Raw genomic sequence first — 20913 nt, 5'->3', positions numbered from 1 at the left:
ATTAATGTAAATGGATATATTTTTAGCCTGGCATCCTAAGGAAAAAGGCTTCTGTGATCATATTGTCTGCACACATGTGGCTGTCAGCTCTCCCACAGTAACTTTTGAGGGGCTGGGTTGACATAGCCCAAACTGCCAGCAAGACAGTGGTTTTCCAAGGTACTGCAAGTTTCATGAGACCCAGCAAGCAGGTAGAAGAGTGCGACTTCACTGGGGCCTCCAGACAGGGAACTCTGTCCTTTTAAAGACACAAATTCCTAGCAAACCAGACTTCACAGGTTCCAGTGCTTGTTTAGTAGGAACGTTTCCATATAAATAAACGGAGTGTTCCTGCTGTAGGGTTGTGTGAGGTTGAATTCGGTATGTTGTCTTTAGCAGTGCCCGACACATCCTATAACATAAACTAGCAGACTAGCTAGTGCAGAATATTAATTTCATAAGGTCTGACTTACTGGCTGCAGTCCCATTGACTTTATTAAATTAAATGGCAGTTTTGTCTGCCTATATATTTCAGGATCCAGATCTGCAGTTTGCATTCTTTTAACGGTTTGAATGTATGACAGTGCATAGCTCATTATCTTTGCCATATGGAATACGAACCTTATGTGGGACATGTAACCCCATTAAAATAAGATGGTATTAGGAAAAAAAAAAAAAGGCATGGAGAAATGCATGGAAATCAATGAAAGACTATGCAAGGAACAGCAATGTGCTATATAACAGCATGTCTGGCTGGTAAGTGATATATTAATGTCGAATATCTATTGTACATATTCAGGATGTAAATGCCCTAATCTTAAATATTGATGCATCATTTTTATTTCTTCATTGTTTTTGAGAAGAGCAATGTCAAAAGCATGTCGTCTGTATTTCTGACTGGGTCCTTTATATCCAGTGGGAATTTTCCATTGACTGTACTGAGAGCTGCAACGATCCCTAGCTTTAAAAATTATCCTACTCTTTCTTTCACTTTGGAGTAGTGTAGAAAGCATCTAAAACCCTTGAAAGTGCAATTTCAGGCTGTAAAGTGGAGTATTGTAGATTCCCTTCTCATGTGGAATTGATTTGATGTCTGGGACTGCCAAATTCCAGTCCGATACAAATTGCAACAGCTGAGTTACAATTTTTAAATAGACCCTGAAGATTAGGGATTTATAATGATTTCATGGGAAGGATGTTTATCTTTGCAGCTGTATGAAAATGGAGGTCTATTCTATTTAGATTTATCTGCCCAACTCCCATGAGATGAGTTAGGTCCATGATGTGGTGGGCTTTCTGTGTACGTTCTTGCTCCTTGTTAGTTCTTTGAGGTTCCCATTCCATTGTCCTTGCTTTTCCCCTGCCTCTGTCCTTCCCATCGTGCTCTTCCATGCCACCTTGAAGCTTAGATATTTTTTTCCCCTCCTTATGGGTCATTTGTCAGTCCTCTCCTTTGCAGCCACTGTCTGAGGTGTATGATAGTGCTCTGTGGGAAGACATTTTCCCATGCTTTTATAACAAGTACATGTGCTGCAGGCAACAGACACAATTACTATATAAATCAAGCCACACATGGATACACACAGGGAGCTGGGCCCAGACTCCAAATTCTTCATCTCTTAAACATAAGGACAATTCTCATGCACAGGCAAAATTCCCTTGGCTCAGTAAGTCTCCAGCTTTTTTAGTTTAAGTCTCACAAGAGTGATATAGTTGTTTCGTGGACCACCTGCCTTCCCAGCCATGATCTAGAAGCTACTTTTCCTTTTGTGTGTGATCAAAATGTATCTCTGAGGCAACTACAGTGACTAGTGATATGGAAAAGTGCATGTAAGGAAGTATTTACTGTGTTTTAATGTATTTATGTGATTTAGAAGCTGATAAAGAAGCAGTGTCAATGGCACATGACCAGAGAGAATCTGACAGAAGCAATGGGAAAGGCTCTTGGTCCAGTAGAGACCTACAGGATGCAGGCTATGAACCTGTGTTATGTGTAGCTGTGCTACTGGGACCCATGGTCTTCCTGTGAGCCAGCTGTGGGGAGGGCAATGTCTTCGCCTGTTTAATTCATGGCATCAGTCAATACACAGACTTCCCTGTGCCCTTCCCTCTCCTTTAATTATTCCTGTAAAATTAAAAAGTTGGTGATTTAGTAAGGAACAAAATAACTCATATCCATGAGACCCAATTTCTAAGCAGAGACTCCAAATGAAAATGAGTATAACATTCAACAGTAGTATTAATGATGTGTTCTCTTACTCTTTCAATTCTTTCCAACCAGATGATGTCCTTCTTTTTTCCTTTTCTTATGAATTTCCTCTGAATCTTTTCTCTTTCTTCTCCCTTTGCCTGTAATTGCCTTCCTTCACTTCTAAAGATTCTTTTACACATATCTGCATCTGTCTGTCTGCCTTGCAGTCTTTCTACAGCTATATTCATTTTAAAATCTCCTTCTTATCTTTGTATTTTTCTCTCCATCTCCCACTCACATTGCCAGTCTTTTCTCTCCCTCCATGCCCAGATGCTGTGACAGCTCTCCCTCCATAGCTGTTCCAGCTCTTTGAACCTCCATCTTCACAGTTTTAGCTTTGTTTGTTCTCTGTTCCCCAGTTCCTGTACCCAGGTCTACCCCCTTTTTTTCCTCTTAAGCCTTGCTCTTCTCCATTTCTTTTTCAGCTTTTTCCATCCACTGTGTATAAATACAACTGTAACTTCAGACACTTCTGTTCTTTAGGTGTGGGAAATCTTTGTAGGAATCTGAGAGAAGGATTTCATCTCAAGTATAAAATACGTTTTGGAGGTCATGATGGTGATTCATTTCTCCTTCTCACATCAGGCCAACTCCTGGTGTTTACTTAGGAGTCTTAATAAATCCCTGGTACTGGAGGAAATTGGACATTGGTTCTTCTGTTGATGGACATTCTTGAATCAATATTGCCTTGAAACCATCATAGCATGAGAACAGATTAAGACAGCAAGAACAGGTGGTGAGGTGTAGAGAGAAGCCTAGCATCAGCAACAAAGAACTATTGGAACTTGTAGTACTGCATCATCTTTCTGCATCTTTGCATATGCTGGGCGATATTCATAGCTCTTCTGTGTTGGCTTTCACAGTACTTTCCACAAGGCCTAAAAGTTCACAGGTTCGTGTAGAAGCACTGCATTGATTTCATATCTCACTGCAGCTACAACCTGGTACTGTACTGGCTTCAACAACTGCCTTAATGCCTGCTTCTGCAACAGCTCCCAGTAGTGAAGTCAATGGGTTTTCTACAAGCAGAATGACTGCCAAATTCCTCTACTTTTGAGTATAAAAACTTCCCAGGAGTAGGGATTGCATCTCTCTATATCTGTACAGTGCCGAGCACACAGCTGGTGCTCAATAAATAATATATGTATAGGCCTGGTAAGAAGTGACTGTTCATCTAGTACAGCTGAGGTGAAGAATCTTTTTGTAATAAGAGGCAAAGTGCTATCACTTTTACTAGTCTACTTTGTAGTTTAGGCTTTAAATAATGAAAGTATATTAGCCAGCTAGTTCAGCAGATGTTCATTTACACCGCCTTCACACAACATGTCCCATGTTTCAAATGACAGGAAGGATAGCTAGTTCTCCACAGCTGAGTGCACAGTGATTAAATTGTCTGGGCACCAGCAGTAGGCAGCCATCGAACAGATCATTATTAAGATGGCTATAATTACAGAGTCAAAGCAGCCTCTTGCAGTGCACTGGTAATCTGCTTTGAAAACTGGGGACACAAAAGCATATCTCCTTTAAGCGATGAGGCCCAAGCTGTGTAAAGTAGCTGCAGATTTTTATGTTGTGTCAGTCATGTCTTAAGCAGTTAACTGCTTCTGTCTGCTGTTTGGAAGCTGGCCTGTTTTCCTGGCCAGGGGGACCTGAGGTAGATATAAGTGCTGAGTAAAGGGCTGTTTAGAAAAAAAGTATAGCTATGGCACTTCCACATGAGCTCTCATGGTATTGCTTTAGTCATTAGCTGAGTGGATACTTGAGCTTAATCAGTATCAAAGGGACATACACAAAGTCATCTATTTCATTAAGCTAATTTGCATGACTCGTCTTACCAAGAATCAAATTTTCATGTATTGTCCATCTTGATGTCAACAAAGTAAGGGGGGGTGGGGGGAGGCTGGGAAGAGGAGGGGAATGAGAAGAGCAGTGCAAGACTCAGATGAGGTGGTGTTCACTACTTGCCTCTGAATTACTTGCTAGCCTTTCAGAAGCCTTCACTGCTTTTGGATACCAAAGATAAAGATTAATAAACTCTATAAAATATATTTTTAGTGTTTTTTTTAAATTTAGAAAAACTTAGAAATCAAACTTACAGAGCTTTATTAAGTGCAAGTTCTTCAAAGCAGTGAGCAGTTGGGCTTTTAGCTGCTGCTATGGTTAAAGAAGGTGAGTGCTGATTCTGGGGGAGGTGATTGGAGGATTGGAATAGTTAGCTAAAACAGACCTTCAGCCTCCTTTGGTCCCTCAGAGACATCAATGAAGTGTTTTGTGCGTAACATTGCAGTCTCAAGGGAACTACTGCTGCTGTTTATATCATGCAAGATCTGGCTGTGATTTCAGCTGAAAGCTGTAATGTGCTGGATTGTATTTTTTTCCCTTCCTTTTTGTCACTGATGCTTATGATACTGTTTTCCTTCAGTACTGACCCTTGGCTCTTTGTCTTATTTTTTTTTGTAAAAGAAAAAAGAAAAAAAAGTAACATTGAATATTGTCTTATTACTGCTAAACTTGAAACTTAAAAATTAATGACTGTTGATTGAAACCATATTATTTTAGTTCTATCATCTGGTAACTATTTGCATCTTAAATCTTAAATTTGTCCAAGACATTCTGAGGTTTGCTTTTAAGTGTAAATTTACTGCGATGATTGAAGTATTCTAGGTAAATGCAGATGTTGCAGCCTAATAGTTAAATTTAATTTAACTCAGTTGATTAGACAGAACAAAGAAAAACTTTTATAGGACAATTGAAAAATGTGGGGAATCATTTCTCTTGTTACTGAACCAAGACCAAGTGGTGAATTGTGCAATCCACTACCAGACCCTGCCCAGGTTTTTAAAGCACCAATGTGTCTGAAGTCTACTGTTTGGGGAAAAAAAAAATAAAAAATAAATTAATAACAACTTTTTTGCTATTTAAATAAGTTTTGTAAGTTTTGTAGCTAGAAAAAGAGGTAACTCTGACTGATCAGTTGGTAATGATGGAAACACCAAACAAATAGATGATTATGAATTGAGCATTGCCAGTGAGATGAATCATGTTTGTGCTTCTTGAACTGGAAAACTGTGCTCCAAAGCCATGTCCCTGCCGAAACAGAAACTGCAAGCAATAATTCATCTGTCTTGGGGAATGCATTCATGTGTGTGCGTGCGTGGATGGTTGAGTTTTTAGAAGGACTTGGTGCTGGACTGGAGGTCAGCAATTCACTGCATTTGTTCAAGCCGAAAACTCTGTTGACCTGAGCAGCAGTTTGGGATGCTGGAACTCAGTTATTACAGTGGCTGCTATGCTATTGAAACTCCATCAATAGTTTTACAGTCTAGTTTGTTTAGAGAAAGAACAAAGTCAAAGAAGGCTTGTATATTTGCATCTAACTGTTTTTCTTGTAAAAATTTGGAAAAAATGCTTCATCCACAAATGTATGTGTTGTCGACATAGATTGTAAACTTCTCAGTCTTTTTTTCTTAAAAATTGCACAGCATTCTTGGGGTAAAACAAACATTTAGAAAAAGAACAACCAAAAGGAACTCCAGTGGAGCAGTATATTCTTCCAGCAGAGTAATATCTTTTTAAAATTATTTTCTTGCTGTTGGTAACTCTGTTGATCACATTCTCTGCTTTAATCCCAAGCAGTATTTTGCCATATGGGTTGTAGCCCGAACTGTATAATTTGTGATAGGCAGAAACTGGGTTACAGCTTTACAACTACTAAGTAGTTGGATCTAGCTAGAAATAGCAAAAATAGTTTGGACAGGATGGGACTTTGTCAGCTTATACAGGACATTGATTGACTGTAGATGATGTGCAGGTGGTTTGTGACAAGGTAGCAATCAGTAATCAGATTCTTATTGTAGGAAATCATCTATTCATCTACTGTATAGATTTGCAAAGTCAAAGAGGAAAAGGTGTAAGAAGGAGGAAAGGTGAGAGTGGTTACTGCTGAATAAGGTGAAAGGAGAGGTTTCTTACTGTAGCATTCAAAACTGTTACCTCTGAAGTCAAATCTGTTTTTGCTAATTAGAGCTCCTTTATTTCAGGGCTGTCATAAAAGAGAGTGTACCTTTTGTCTGTATTTACATTGGAAATACCTTGAAAGCAGTATACTGGAAAGGAAAGTTTTTAAGATAAGTTGTGTGTGTTGGTTCATGCAGTACAATTAATCCTGTTTAAGAGAAACCTAGGCAAGAAGAGCCTATGGAGCATGTGTTAGTTTAGCATTCTTGTCCTAATATGTTTGACCTTGTACATTTCTAAGTATGCACAGCAAGAGATGAAAAAGCAGTGAAATTTGTTATGAAAATATTTCTGTGCCCATTTGCATTTCCAGCCAGGAAAAATTCTTCTGGATCACTGTGTCATGCCCCTGGGGAACACACAGCAGGGGCTGCATGCTTAGTTCCTGGCAGAGGGATATGGTTACCTTTGTTTGATGGGTCAAGGGAAAGCAGGGTGCCTAGCTCCAGCAACTGAGAAAGAGCAAGGCAGTTGGTCTGTATCCCAAATGGAAAAAGAGGGAAGATGGCTGGAGAGCTCCAGAAGGAAGCAGCTTCCTCTTCCTTTTCTTCTTCTTCTTCCTTGCCCAACCCCTGTGAGAAGTCTACTACATCTCTCTATCCCAATTCATCCATATAAAACCTCACTTCAGAGCTTAACAACATCCAGAAAAGAGAATGTCACAATTCAGCTTTAACAAAATGTGTGTTAAAAGGTGTATTCCAAGTTTAGTCATCTCTTGATCTTAAAGAACCAGGTTTTGTTGTTGTTGTTGGTTTAAATTCTATTTTATGTGAAGCATTAGTGATCATCTGAAAGCACTCCCAAAATAAGGAGGGAAGATACCATATGTCACCACGAGCTTGCCGCAGAAATAACATTCTCAGTTTTGGGGGAATGTAAGGGTGTGTATGAGTAAGGGGAGTAATCTGTTCTGGTGTAAGGAAAGCCAAATCTGTTCTTGTGTGAGGAAAGCCAAGTTCTTTTACAAGAGAGTGTTCCTGGAAGTAACTGCAACGAAGGAAAGAGCTTCTGGGGAGCTCCTTAAGGATTAAGAAAGGAAGAGTACAAGCATTTCTTGCAGTCTGTACCAGCAAGGCATCAGTTTTCATTTTCACAAACAAATTTTGTTCTTTATAAAAACATTTTATTTAGCATTGCCATTTTGCACCTCAGTCTTTCTAGTCATAGGTTCCTGCTGCCCCTAATGACTCCATACTCCTCCATGCAGATCCTGTGCAGGTGTTTTTTTCCTGTTCAGGGGGACTAGGTAATCCTTTAAGGACAAAGAGGAAAAAAGTATGGTTATTTGCTGAGGGAAAAACAAACCAAACAAACATGATTTCTAGCTTCAAATTAAGGAGGAAAGTTGTGGTAGGCCTCAGCATTCAATGAGGTGGTTCAGTAAATTTCAACCTTTATTTTTCCGTGTATTTTTGAAATATGTAATATTCTCACTATTCAAAATTATGTTTTGTTGTTTGTTTTGTTTAAAATTTTTGATTGGCATGTTTGGAGAGTGCCATTTGTTTTGTGGCTGGATGTGTTTCTGAATCCAAAAGCAGTGAGAGTAGCTGACTGATAAGTGAACTAAATACAGGGCTCCCTTTCCTGAAGTTTTTGGGAGTGTGGGAAAGTTCTTGGCTATTTTTCCCACTGAGATACATCTATAACAGATATCTAGGAAAAGCTATTGCTAAGAACCCTGAAGTAATAAAGATGTCAGGTAGCAGAGCTCAGTGCCCTCTCAGCTTCCCGAAAAGATTTTATAGGTTAGTGCTTTCTTCAAATTTCCACCAGAAGAGGAGAAGTGCCTAAAGGAAGTCCTTTCACGTGGCTTTGTTACTGCAAGTCATTGAGAGAGGTCTTCCAAAAAGCTGCTTCAGGAAACTTGCCCATGTTGTCATCTTTTGTATGTCACACTTGTTTTTTTTTTTTTTTTTGTTTTTTTTTTGAGCCTGAATGTTTTAACACTTGTGTAGATGTGTTGTCTGTGCTATATTTGGATCTGAAAGCTCTTTTACTGAGTGATCACAGACCATTATGTAGGTGATCCTGTTGTACAGATACCAGAAATTGTCAATGTGTATAGTCATAGATATTCTAAAATTGAGTTTTTCACAAGCAGAGTTTTAATATAGGTGCATGCATGTGCAAAGAATAGTCTCTTACTTAAATCTACTGTGGTAATGTTTACCACTGAAGAGTAAAACCCATGAGATTCTCTTTTGAATTGCTCACAGGCAAATTTTAACGAGAAGAAATACAGCATGCAATACGACCAAAAGCATCTCATTTGGTTACTCTAAGAAAGCAAGAATTCAAACTAAAAGATTTTCTTCTTCTGAAAGATTACCGACAACCTCAAATTTCACAGGAAATCTGGATGTGGTATTTCCATTTCCTCGCTTTAGAAGAGAGACATTACCCAAAAGCCATAAAGTTAGCAGAATGTAACTGAGTCTTTATGTAAGGAGATGTGCTTTCATGAGGATGCAGTTGTTAAGTATATACAGTTCTTTGTACATGGAAGGCTTATAAATAGGTGAAGCAACATAACCCATGAGCTGATGCTGATGGCGTGATCTGTACAGCAACTACAGTTTTCTCTGAAGTCCTGTGGCAACAGTTATCTAGTTACTATTTACAATCCAGCAGACATCAAGGTCAGCATTTCCAGTAGTAAAAATAAAAACAAGCCAGTGTCCTTTAGTTGTAACTGCTAACTATGTAGTTCTGCTGCAAGCTGGAGAATCATTGCTCTGTGGTGTATCTGGGATGTTACTCATACATGTAGGCAAGGATTGATATGGGTTTGCCAGATTGGAGTCTACACCTTTATGGCAACCTGGATCTCTTCAAGCTTTTCTAGCGAGTTCAGCACAGTGCATGCATTCAGCCTTCAGTCTCATTAGAAAGTAATTTGATTTTATGGTCTAATGTATTTTTTGCTTTTTTCCTCTTCTCTCTACTGGCAGGAATTTGGGACTTGGCTGTAGGTCGGCTCCTGGCAGCTGATCAGCTGAATGTCCACATTACTGAGGCCAACCTGAAGTTAGAGGAAACTCTGCAGCATTTGATATAAATCACATAAGCAGCAGAACTGCAGAGTAAGAAATAACAGCAGCAGCTTGCCAGCTATGCTGTCTTCTTCCCTGTTGCTACACAGGAATTTCTGTTCTGTCAGGGAAACTATGAAGAATTCATCTGGGTTCAAAAACACCTGGCAGACTTGTAGAAAACCCATGACTCTGTGTGCCTACTCATCAAGCAATCTTGCTGAATTCACGTAGGTGCATTCAACTAATGAACCGTTGCTTTTCTTGTGTTCCCCAGTCGGGGGATAAAAGAGCAGGAAGTTTGGGAATAGGTCTCGAGTTGTCTGAGAAAGCAGTGGTCTTGCAGTTAGAATTGAGCTTTCCTCAGTGAACTCCAGGGTGAGACTCCTGTTGTTCTGGTACTGGTAGATGTGGTTTCATCATGGGTATGATATCTACATTCTGTTTGTTGCACAGTGTTGTTATTTTCAACTCCACAAAATTAGCTGGAGTATTAATAATGATGTTTTCAGCATCAATCATTAGCTGGGTGCTGGTGCTGTAAAAATAACTTCTTTTCCCGTGTATCTCATTATTGTTGTTGGAACCTGAATGCAGCCAATCATTCCTAAAATAGCTGTAGGAACTGCAAGCAATATAGAAATGCCTTTGTCTTGGTGCTGTGTTGAAGGCTGCATATCTGAGCCTGCCCTAGCACAGGACCTGGAAACAGACTGCTGCCTCATCTGGGTGACAGTCGGGGTTGTCCTTTGCGAAACCCCTGCACGTGGTTTTAAAAGGGCAGAGAATATTTCCCGGAAAAGAAGAGAGTGGCTTTGCCTTGCTCCACCAATGAGCCAGAGAATGGATTAGAGGCTTTTCCTATCCACGAGGAAGCTCATCCATCATGCCCCATTCAGGCAGTCATACTCTGTGGGCTCGTTCTCTCTTGCTACACTGATCCTTTTTCTCCACAGCTTTTCCAGAGAAGTAAAGCACATAATAACAGAGCTATTGCTTTTGTAACATGTAGTACAGGCATTTGTCAATGCTGCTTTTGACTCCCTTTTCTATGCTGCTCTAATTCCCTCGTGCTGCGCTAAGAAGCAGGTGTGACTGAACATGTAAGGATGCTTGTATTCTTCAGTGTGTGGGTGAATGTGTGTCAGGAGAAGAGAGCAGTGTATTTGTGTGGTGCAGGGCCTCATCTCTGTGTAACTGTAATGTCTTTTCACTTTTTCTGATCCACAATACCTCAATGTTAAGTTTGCCCTTGCAATCATATCAGATAATTTTGTGCTTCCCCTCAGTAACAGACTCCCAGTAATTAAAGTGATCTTGCACTGTTCTATTAATTAAAGAAATTGTGATTTTTATATGCAGAGGTTAATTGATGATATCTGCATATAGCATTTTCCCTTAAAATAAATTGAATTACAGTAATTAACCTTATGTCCAGGTTAACTGACAATATCATTTGTCTCAGCAGTATCCTGGAAATACAGTTTTTTTTAGTGTATCTGTTGGCTTCTTGCTTTGCCTTCTGTGTTTTGTTTTTTTTTTATAACCCTTTTGTGGTGCAGTGAAAATATGAGTGAAGAATGTGTCATGTTGCCACACTGAGTTCATCCCTTTACCCAAGAGGCGTTCTTGGGGATAGGGTTCTTTCTAGTATTAACTTGTCCATAAAGCTGTTAGGATTATATGTAATGTAAAATTTGGGAATTGTTTGGGCGTGAATCTAGGCAGAACAAAGCTCAGAGACTGCCACTTGCAGCTAGCAATTACTAGCAAACTGCAGGAACTGGATTATTGCAAGCATCATGCTCATCTCAGAGGAAAAGCAAACTACATGGATTTTCTGTCTCAGAGTCAGATTTATTTTACTCTTTTAAAGTTTCCAAAAATATCAGCAAAAAAACATTGGGCAGTGAAGAGTAATCGTGAAAGACAGATCTATGAAATTTCTCTAAAGTTTTAATAAAAACCCTTTCCTGTGATAAATGAGCCTTTTAAATTTGGGGTGAAAGTCTGTGTTTATGGACACGTGGATGGATGGATGGATGGATGGATGGATGGACGGACGGACGGATGGATGGATGTTCAAGGGTGAGAAATGTCAGATGGAGTGCTGATTAACAGTTTTCCCACTTAAATTGATTGTTTCCTTAGCACTCAGAGGTGGGTTTTTTGTTTGTTTCTTTGTTTGTTTCCCATGCACTTGTGTTTATCCACCAGCACTTAAAATTTTCTTCAGGGATTACATTTTTTGTGGAAAATTCATGTTTGCAGTAGTTTCTTTCATGCTCTTCTGAAAGGTGCAGAGAAACCTGAGAAAACCAATATAATAAAAAAATTTGGGGGCTAAAGTTAAAAATACATACTGCAAAGTCTTTGCTTACTTGAGGTTCTTATCTGACAGGGACAAGCATAACTTATCAAGATGAATTTGCCTGATTTCCAACGGGACAAGCCTTACACTTTCTTTTGCCTGTAGGAGTCAGCTCGCCTGATGGCTCCATGTCTGCATTTCCTTGTGCCGAGCAGCCTTCCACAGCAGACAATGCTGAGGTCTGCCAAAATCTTGCTGTTGCCATGACTAGGCTGCTGCCGTGCAGGGCAGTGGTGGGCAGCCCAGAGGCTGCACCCCAGTGCAGCGCTTTGGGGTAGCATGGCATCGACTGCTGGAGTAATTAATACATAGATGTCCATGTCCGTTCGTAGCATTTGCAGTAGAATTCATTTGTATTTTGAGGGAAGGGGAGTACCTTGGTATTGTATCAGACCACTTCATAGCCAGGTCAGTTGGTTCCTTTTGGAAAATACTCTGGCAAAACTTGCTATTTCATTCAGCGTAAATGAAGCCATGTCAGTAGGTCAGCTTTTGCAGAAATGTGTTTAGGGCTGCAACTGGCCAAATTGCACCAAAATTCATCAGTGTGATCTGATTACTTAACAGCTGACTTAAATGTGAGGATCTGCATTTCTCTGCTGTTTTATCACCTTACAAAAATGTCCATCACTTTTATTTCAAATAAATGGGACAAGTTTCCTGAAGAATATAGCTGAATTTCATGCATGAAGAGCTAACATCGTTTCTTGCATTAAAAAAAAAAAAAAAAAAAAGAGAGAGAGAGAGAGAGTTTTTTTGTGATTATGTTAAGCAGCAATTAGGTGCATTAAACACAGCAGTATCTTCTGTGGGATCCTAACTTTGTCTTCAGAGTTAACCTGTGCCGTTGTGTATCAATCTGATCTGTTACACAGAGGTAAGAGGAGTGGTAATTAAGGCTTTCTTTCTGGTCAGAGGGTGAAGAAGGGCTGGAATCCAAATAAGTACGTACCAGCAGTGAAAGCAGGCAGATGCTAAGGAACTGAGGAAATCTGACCTGAAGATCTGGCTGAGCTGGAGAGATTGTTTTAGGATTACTGCCTGATCCTAATGTTACATTTACAGCAGACACGTGGCAGCTGAGACAATGTCTGCAGGGCTGTGTTCAAACTTTTAATCAGTAGCAATTGTCAATATTGCTGTGTAAATACAGCAGGCTCCATGTTTCACCTTTGTTATCTAAAAGGAAAGGAAAACAAAGGGAGGCCACGTTTCACTCCCATTATAGCTTTGGGTCACCTGCAGCTACATAATTTTTATTCCATCTATCAGATGAGAGAATGGAAGGTCAGCTGACTGGCACTGATATTTCCCAGGCAAAGTGAGGGTTGGGGAGAGTAATGATGTTGCTGGTAGTGTATCTGTTTTCTATTAAGCATGCTGAGATGAAACAGCAGAGTATATATTAGAGATGGCATTCTCTCCTGTCAAAAAGCAGTGATTGCTACATTTAGCTCTTAAATCAATTCAAAACCTTGACAGAGGTTTGCTGAAGTCCCACAAATAATCAATAGAGTTATTTTTATCTCTTAAATGTGAGGCTTTTAAAAATAATAAAGACATCTTTGTAATGACCAGCCAAACTGTTCCAGGGTTAGGTCTGTTGCTGTATGTGGTTGGGGGTGGTGAGTGAAAGGGGTTATTTAGGCATTGCCTTTGTTCCATTCTGCAGGTTTATAACCCCAAAATAAAATTGCAAATGTTTCTGGCAGTCATCCTTCAGGCACAGATGGCTTTCCTCCCAGTTTTGGCAAGCCTGATTTCAGTATAGAATTGAGCAATTATTAGAAAGTGAAATATTGCATGATATAATACCACTACCACCACCATCAACATCATGACAAATGGTGTGTTCATTGTTTCTGGTGCTGTGTGAGTGAGCTAGTGCCACTGTGTTACCCCTTCCTCTAAAACGTGTACCTTTGCTATTCTTGGTGCTGCATAGACAGAGGGATGGAACAGAGCAGATGCTTTAGCAAGGAACTGTGGCCATTTTCTCATTTGCTTTGGCTCTATATTTCAATGCAAATATCACTGAACAGGTGGCTGATGAGGCCCCCGTGGACTGTTTACAGTAAAGGTTACAACCAAAATCGATAGGCCTAAGATGCTTCTAATTCCATCTGGGAGATGTTCATCTTCCATCTGACTGTTCCCTCTCTGAACAGCAGCATCCTATTAACGTGGCAGTCATCAAGGATGTCTCACCCAGGTCAGCAGAAGGTTTCTCCTATTTAGGCCTCCATTTGTTCTTTACATTTTCTTTTCGTACTGTGCTGGATCGAGCAGTAATGTTGATCTTGACAAGACAGGTTGCCAGCATTAGGCATGCTGAGTTTTGCCTACTGACTTGACACCTGCTACTACCGTTCTGCAGGCTGAGGCTCATCAGTTCTGCCTGGGGGTTGTCCAAATCTTTTCAGCTTATCACTTACGGAGGCAGGAGGTAGTGATGTTACATATCATAGCTGACATTATTGTGCCTGATATATGGCCTTGTAAAGTTGCAAACAAAGGGACAGGAGAGCTGGTTAGTACTTATGTTTACATAGATCTGAACAAAATAAGGAGATACCCCTGAATCACTTGAAAATCACTTTGCATTTTGCAAATTTTGCAAATCTTATTTTAGCCATGCATTTCTGCAGATCTTAATGGAAAGCTCTGCATGGTCAGTGTATCTGTGTTTCATCAAACTAGTAATAAAGTTTGCATTGTTCTTTTAAATAAAGGTAGATGCTGTTGCTTAGTACATGAGGCAAAATCACTCTCACTGGTGTCTTTCCCTTGGGCCTAATCGTCACATCTGGCATGCAGCCCACAGCAGCTGGGCAATGAGTAAGCAGTGCTGAATCCAATTAAAATGGTAGTAAAGCATGTATAGCAGAGGGCACCCATGCATTCCTCTTACAGTGGGGGAGAACTCTCTACTATGCAGAAAAGGTTAGACAGAATGTGCTTCGTGCACAAAAGTTAGATTCAAAAGGGTTGTCAGAGAGGTGGGAGCCTTCTCTGGGCTCTACCTCCCTCCCCCTGCCAGCATTCGGGAGAGACTCCAAGCCACCATGTGATTTAAAGGAGTTGTGGTGATTGCCCACTGTGTTCATGCACCAGCCTCCTGGCATAAGGGCCAGATACCTGGAGTGCTAGACCGCTTTTTTGGCCACATGAAATGAACGGCCAGCTGTAGCGACAACAGGAGCAGGACAGGAGAGGAAAGATGAATGATGGCTGCACTGCCAGTCACAAAAAGATGTTGGAGGCTGGTAGTGGCAGTGGGCACAAAGCTGGCATGAAGTTTCTGTGGCCACCTGCACTACCATTCACGTGGCTGAGCAGCAACCGTTAGAGAAATGACAAGAGAAAATGAACTGGCCACCCTGGCTATTGTCTTGCCACGTGCCAATCCGGTTGTGATGTCTGGCACTCCATGATGCGTCTTGCTGATAGCCACTTGTCTCCTGTCTTCTGAGCCCCCCAGGCACCTGCTGAGCTTCTGTTTGCTCACATCTGCCTGATCCCCTTGGCACCATTCAGCCTGGGCATCTTGCATGATCCCTTCTGCTACCAGAATCAGCCACGCAAGGTGCTTGAGGAGCAGTCAGCCCACCACCCAAACAGGCTCAGACAAAGGATGCTCTCCTGAACAGCTCCACTGTGCTGGCCTAGCTATCCTCATTTTCTGGAAACCGCAGCCTGCAGGTTGTATTCCTGTCTTTTTGTTGTTGGTGTTGTTGATGTTGTTGTTGTGTTTTTACTAATTCCATTCACTGACTTGCAAAGAACTCTTGTCTTTCGCTTTCTAGGAACTGTGAATTTAAAAGGGTAATAGCAGTAACAACATCTTCCACTCAGAGGTTTCCAAAGGCTTGGTTAGCCAAAGGAAGCAAAATATGCTTGCCAGCATCACATGGCAAATCTGCACCATAGCAGGGAATAGAATTCAGGTCAGACAGCTGGTTTCTGCACTCTGCCTTCAACATGGCAAGGCATGTGCACGCATGTGTGTAGATCAGTGTGTGCTTTTTACATGTGGGTAGGTAGGTGTTGCTATCCTAAGTCTCTTCTGATGAGACACTGAAGTAGAACTTGAGTTTCTCATTCACGTGCATGCTTTTAAAGATCTTGTCACAGGAGAATCTCAAATGTTTTTGTTATTTCTGTTACACAACCCAGGTCAGTTTCTTGTCTCCTTTTTTTGTGGTCCTTTTGCATTTCCCAGGAAAAGAAATGTTGAATGTGATGGGAAGGGCTATTTGTTAGATATTTCTGGGGTTAGTTCATAGAAGCTGTTGCTTTTTCTGGTTATGTGTTTTTTCTTATGCAGTAGTTCTGATTCATAAATTTTTGGTTTCCTCGCTGTTTGGTTAAACACTATTTCTTTTTACTAGACTTCTGTTTGAAGGAGAGTAAGTTATCCCTACATGTTTGTAGAAATAAAAGATTTTGTTTAACACTGTCATGTTTTTTTTATGGCCATTAGGTTTTCTGGTCTTGCTTCATGCATAACACAGACCATCAAATTTTGTCTGGTAATTCTCACGTTAAGCCTAATAATTTGTGGATTGAAGTGCAGCTGTTGTGCGTGAACACATCCCATCATAGTGTAAAGAAGGTCCGTAATAAATGAATATAACAAGATCTGTCCATTACTGATCAGACTTACTGTGTCATGGGAAAATGCTGACATGGTTACATTCCATGATTTTTCTTGGACTTTTACAGGGGTAGCTGAATGCACAGTGAGGCCAAGGCAGCAAGATGGGAGATTTTCTAACACGGAATAGTGTCTCTTCTGATCATTACTTATAGATGTGTCATTGCTGTTGCTGCTGAATTTGTTCTTGAGATCAAATCTGGCCATTCACTTTTAGAGATCACTATGAAGTTAGCACTTCCATGTAAGACTTTTCATATGATGATATAACCTTGCTGGAGCTTACAGGCTTTAGATACAATAGCCCTGTTACTAAGGTGGTATTGCTGTAGCCATGTGATCATTTCCTTGGCCAGGCAGTTATTCTATATCCATTTCCACCCAGACTGTCGTTCAGTAGAGACTGAAAAGTTCAGGCAGCAGAAAGAAGAGCTCATCATGCTGGCTTCTGGTAGCCATAGGTTCTATAAATCAGGAAGAGCACTAGGCTCAGTCTTTTCTCTTTGATTTGGAAGCCATATAAGAATAAATATTACTTTCTTAGCTTCGGAAATTCCTTCATCCCAGCAGCATGATTTCTACTAAATTAGTGCTGATGTGTCATGCATATATGTTGGGGGGAAAGTATATGTATATGTATATATACATATATGTGTATATATATGTACTAGCATATGCATAAGGAGGCTTTGAGTAAATAAATATAATGGTAATAGCAACTGTATTGCACTAATATTCAAACATCCTATTCAAAGCTGGTGCCACTTTGGGCTGCACTGTACAAGCAGAAAAATGTATTCCATCTAAGAAGGTAAAATTTTGGTTTCCATATACGTTAGGAAATTATATGGCCTATTTATACTTAATCACACTATGACAAAAAGGAGGGAACACAGAGGGAACAAGAAAAAGTCATCTTACGTATACAGTGTTTGAAATCACAAACTTCAGAAAGAAGATTCAGGGCACCAAAGTATCTTGCATGAAGCTGTATTTGTGTTGGTCTTAGAAAAATGAAAAAAGCAGATTAGTTGGCTTTTCTGAAGCTTGGGAGAAGTCTAATCAATGCCACCAGCTCAATTGCTACAAGGCATGCATTAGACAGAAATTCCAGAATGTTCTAACATGCATGCAGTACTGTATTCCAGGGGTCCGCCAGTTAAAGAGCAGCACAACTCACTCTTGTTGTGAACACTAGCATCCTTTATGAGAGCATTAAGTATATTTTGAGCAGGGAGAACAAAGGCTCTGAGAACTCTCTCTGGCTGAGAAGCCAGTACGACTTAAAGCAAGTTTGATTGAACTACAGTGGTTTACATTGACTGAAGGTCTCTCCACTGATGTTTGCAAAATGTTTATTTGGAGATGGCACCTGTACTCACCCAGCATTGCCACTTAGCTACTCTTGCTTCCTCAAACACTGCATTTAGAAGTATTTTTGATTAGGAAGTAGCTTCAGTACAGTTGCAAGTGAGAACATTTACATCACTCCCAGGAGCCCAACCAGAGTTGAGGATTTGCTGAAAAGGAAGTTTGTACTAAAAATAAGTGTGACCTTCTTGAATCAGCACTCTTCTGAAATTCCACTGAAACAGTACAGACCTTTCCACCATTGTAAGAGCAGCAAAAGTAACATTATGTTTGAATAATTACCTCCTTGTAGAAAGCTGCCTTTGGATGCAACTTGTGTCGTACTCGTTGTTACTTTATTGGCACAGGCAGTGGTACAGATTTGTAGTCCACTTGAAACACGGACAGATCAAATTAGACATTCTGCAGTTGCTTTCTATGAATTCAAACAAATACATTAGTATTAAAGCAACAGAGAAATATGCTTCTTTTTCTCTCTTCTCCCTCTTCTCCTCCTCTGAAACTACCTTTAGGAATGACAGAGAATTCCATATACTTCAAAGCCTACTAATCTAATCTTGGTTAAAAGGCAATATGACAGTTCATTTGTTGGCTAATTCTTTTCAGGTAAAGGAAAAAAGATGTGGTCCGATACCATATACATAAAATGACAGTGTAAGCATGCTGGATGTTGTTCATTTGCTGGCAGGTGTCTCTGGTATATATTTATGTTGAATGGTATTCACGCCTTAATGAGATGTCAGTGATGGTGCAGAATCACCCACAAGAAAAGTCTTCCAGGCTCTAAGGCAAAGAGGCAACAATATGGCTGCAGTACCTTAATGCTTTCCTGGTAGCAAACACACATTGCTGGATAGTGGATGTTGTGCTGATAGGGAGTAGCAGCAAGCTATTCTTCTGCTCCGGAGTCTCACTGTGAGCCAAGTGGTTTGAATTGTCAGCCTGCAGACTGATACTGTGGAGGAACAATGCTCAAGTGGAAGAAATGGATTGCTTCATAAGTTTCTCTCTGTTAAACCATTGCTGCTCATGTGCATTTCAGAAAAGAGTTTTGCATTGGACTGTAGCAATTTCAAGAAGGAAAGGATTTAAGTCTCTGGACATTAGGTTCAGATACTTTGTTTGGCCACTTTCTGGTGACAAAATTTTAAAAGTGGCGAAATTGCAATTCAAATTCTGAGAAGAGAAAGAAATGTATGCCTTTGATGTGTACCTTACCTCTAATTCAAACCTTTTGAGGGAAACTATTTCCAAGTATTGTATTTACTTCTGATGTTTATTTCTATTTTGGGCATCCCTAAGGCCCCCAAATGAGGTTTCACTGGGCACGGAAACAAATAGAAGGAAACAGTTCCTGCCCTTGAGAGCTAGCAATCAAGACAAAATGTAAGAGGTGATTAAAGAGACAAATGGAGGAAACAGTTGAAGAAAGTGTCTGCAGGCAGATGTAGCTGTGTCAGTAATCATACACAGCTATCAGCCTAACCAGTGCTAGATGGAAATGCTTCTCTTGGGGCTTGTATGTACTATCTTCCAGTATGCATTTTCACATAAGGTATAATAGACAGACAGTTTCTGTATTGTGCTGTATTTATTCTTGCTATTTTTATTCTTTACCATCCGTCTGACACTTTGCTCAGTTAAGGTGTCAGTCATTGATTCACATTAAATTTTATTTTTTTTCCAATCTCAGTCTAACTCAGTCTCTCAGCTATTTTGTTAATAGAAAGAGAGAATCAGCCAAGTTTCCAATTTGTGTGTTTGAATAATAGTCCAACACAGAACATAATAAATCATTAGTCCTTATGGACTGTATTGCCCTACAACTGAGCTCTATTCCAATCCAGTTAGAGGAACTGAAATTTTACTTAAAAGCAAATATCTGATAAGGGAAATTAATTAACGTGACATTTTGAATTGGGTAAAAGATGGGGAATCAGCTGTGTCTGTGAAATTACAGATGAAAATGCAACACTCAAGACTTGTTAATGCTTTTTTTGGCATAGAGAAGGAGACAGGTATCTAATATTAAGTGGTGTTGCAGAAGGGCAAGTTAGCACTTTGTTTGCCAAATTAAGTTTCAAAGACTATGTAGGTTATGAAGTTTGACTTTCTGCCCATAAATCTTGAGTGACTGACAGGCTACTGTAAAATATCTTTGTTCAGAAGGAATCTTTGGCAGACAGCATCAAAGGTTTGAAACTTTGGAAGGGATGAAAAGGAAACCCCACTTTTACACTGATTTCCCCTGCAGATCAACGTCTCTGTGAAATTTGCCTGGGAATTATGAGCTATTTACTGTATTATGCACTGTTTTCTTTCACTGTATCTGAAGGCCCCTGTGGTTCCTTTTATCTTCAAGATTTAGGGATATTTTTGTACATGAAATGTGAATGAGTGAATGCATCAGTGGAACTCAGGGAAAAAATGTTGGTTTTAGACAGTTCTGTTCTCCCTTATTTTATCACAAGTTGGAGTATTGGTTTTATGGCACCTAAATTTATGGGTACATATTTTTATGGCAAAGCCCAATGACATGCTCTGCATGCTCCATCAAGCTCTCTCTGTGTTTCTTCACTTGATTCACTACTCTGCAGGGTATGAATCAGTCCTGTAGCATAACCCTTAATCTCTTCTTAACCAGAATAATGTAGTGCAATTCTTACTTATTTATCATGTATGTCATCATCTAATTATGTAAAGAAAAAAACACATGTAAACTCAATATTTCCTGTAAAACTTGTCAGCTATTGATCAGTGCAGGACACAAAGTTTCTCCATTGCTTGTAAACAGATCAGGCAGAAAACTGTAATTCACAGGTACTTAAGCCTGTCTTCCACCACAACATGGCACTGCTGGGGCACGGGCTAGAAGGGAAATGCATGGTGGGGCAGTTTCTACTTAGAAACTCAGCATACCTCCTCAGTTACAGGTAGAAGTTTGAAGAGAAGGAAAGCTCCCTCTGTGTTGTGCCCCTCGCTACAAGGATATTGAGTTGCGTGAGCATGTTTAGAGAAGAGCAAAAAAGCTGGTGAAGAGACTAGAAGTCAAGGGGAGTTTAGTCTGGAGAAGAAGTGGCTGAGTGGAGACCTCATCAATCTCCACAAGTACACAAAAAGGAGGCTGCAGCAAGGCGGGTATTGGTTTGTTTTCTCAGGTGACAACGGATAGGACATGAAGAAATGGTATCAAGTTGCAGTAGTGGTGGTTTAGGTTGAACATTAAGAC

At 40.1% G+C, this 20913-nt stretch overlaps 1 protein-coding gene across 8 annotated transcripts in view; it reads left to right on the top strand.

Moving 5' to 3' along the window:
• The window catches only part of SEMA6A (semaphorin 6A), a 129230-nt gene that overhangs the window by 30016 nt on the left and 78301 nt on the right, over window positions 1-20913 (top strand). The window lies entirely within an intron of this gene.

Source organism: Anser cygnoides, chromosome Z (genome assembly GCF_040182565.1).
Source record: "Anser cygnoides isolate HZ-2024a breed goose chromosome Z, Taihu_goose_T2T_genome, whole genome shotgun sequence".
In the NCBI taxonomy this organism is placed as follows: Eukaryota; Metazoa; Chordata; class Aves; order Anseriformes; family Anatidae; genus Anser; species Anser cygnoides.
The sequence above is the reverse complement of the archived record's forward strand: the minus strand, read 5'-3'. Positions and strand labels throughout refer to the sequence as shown.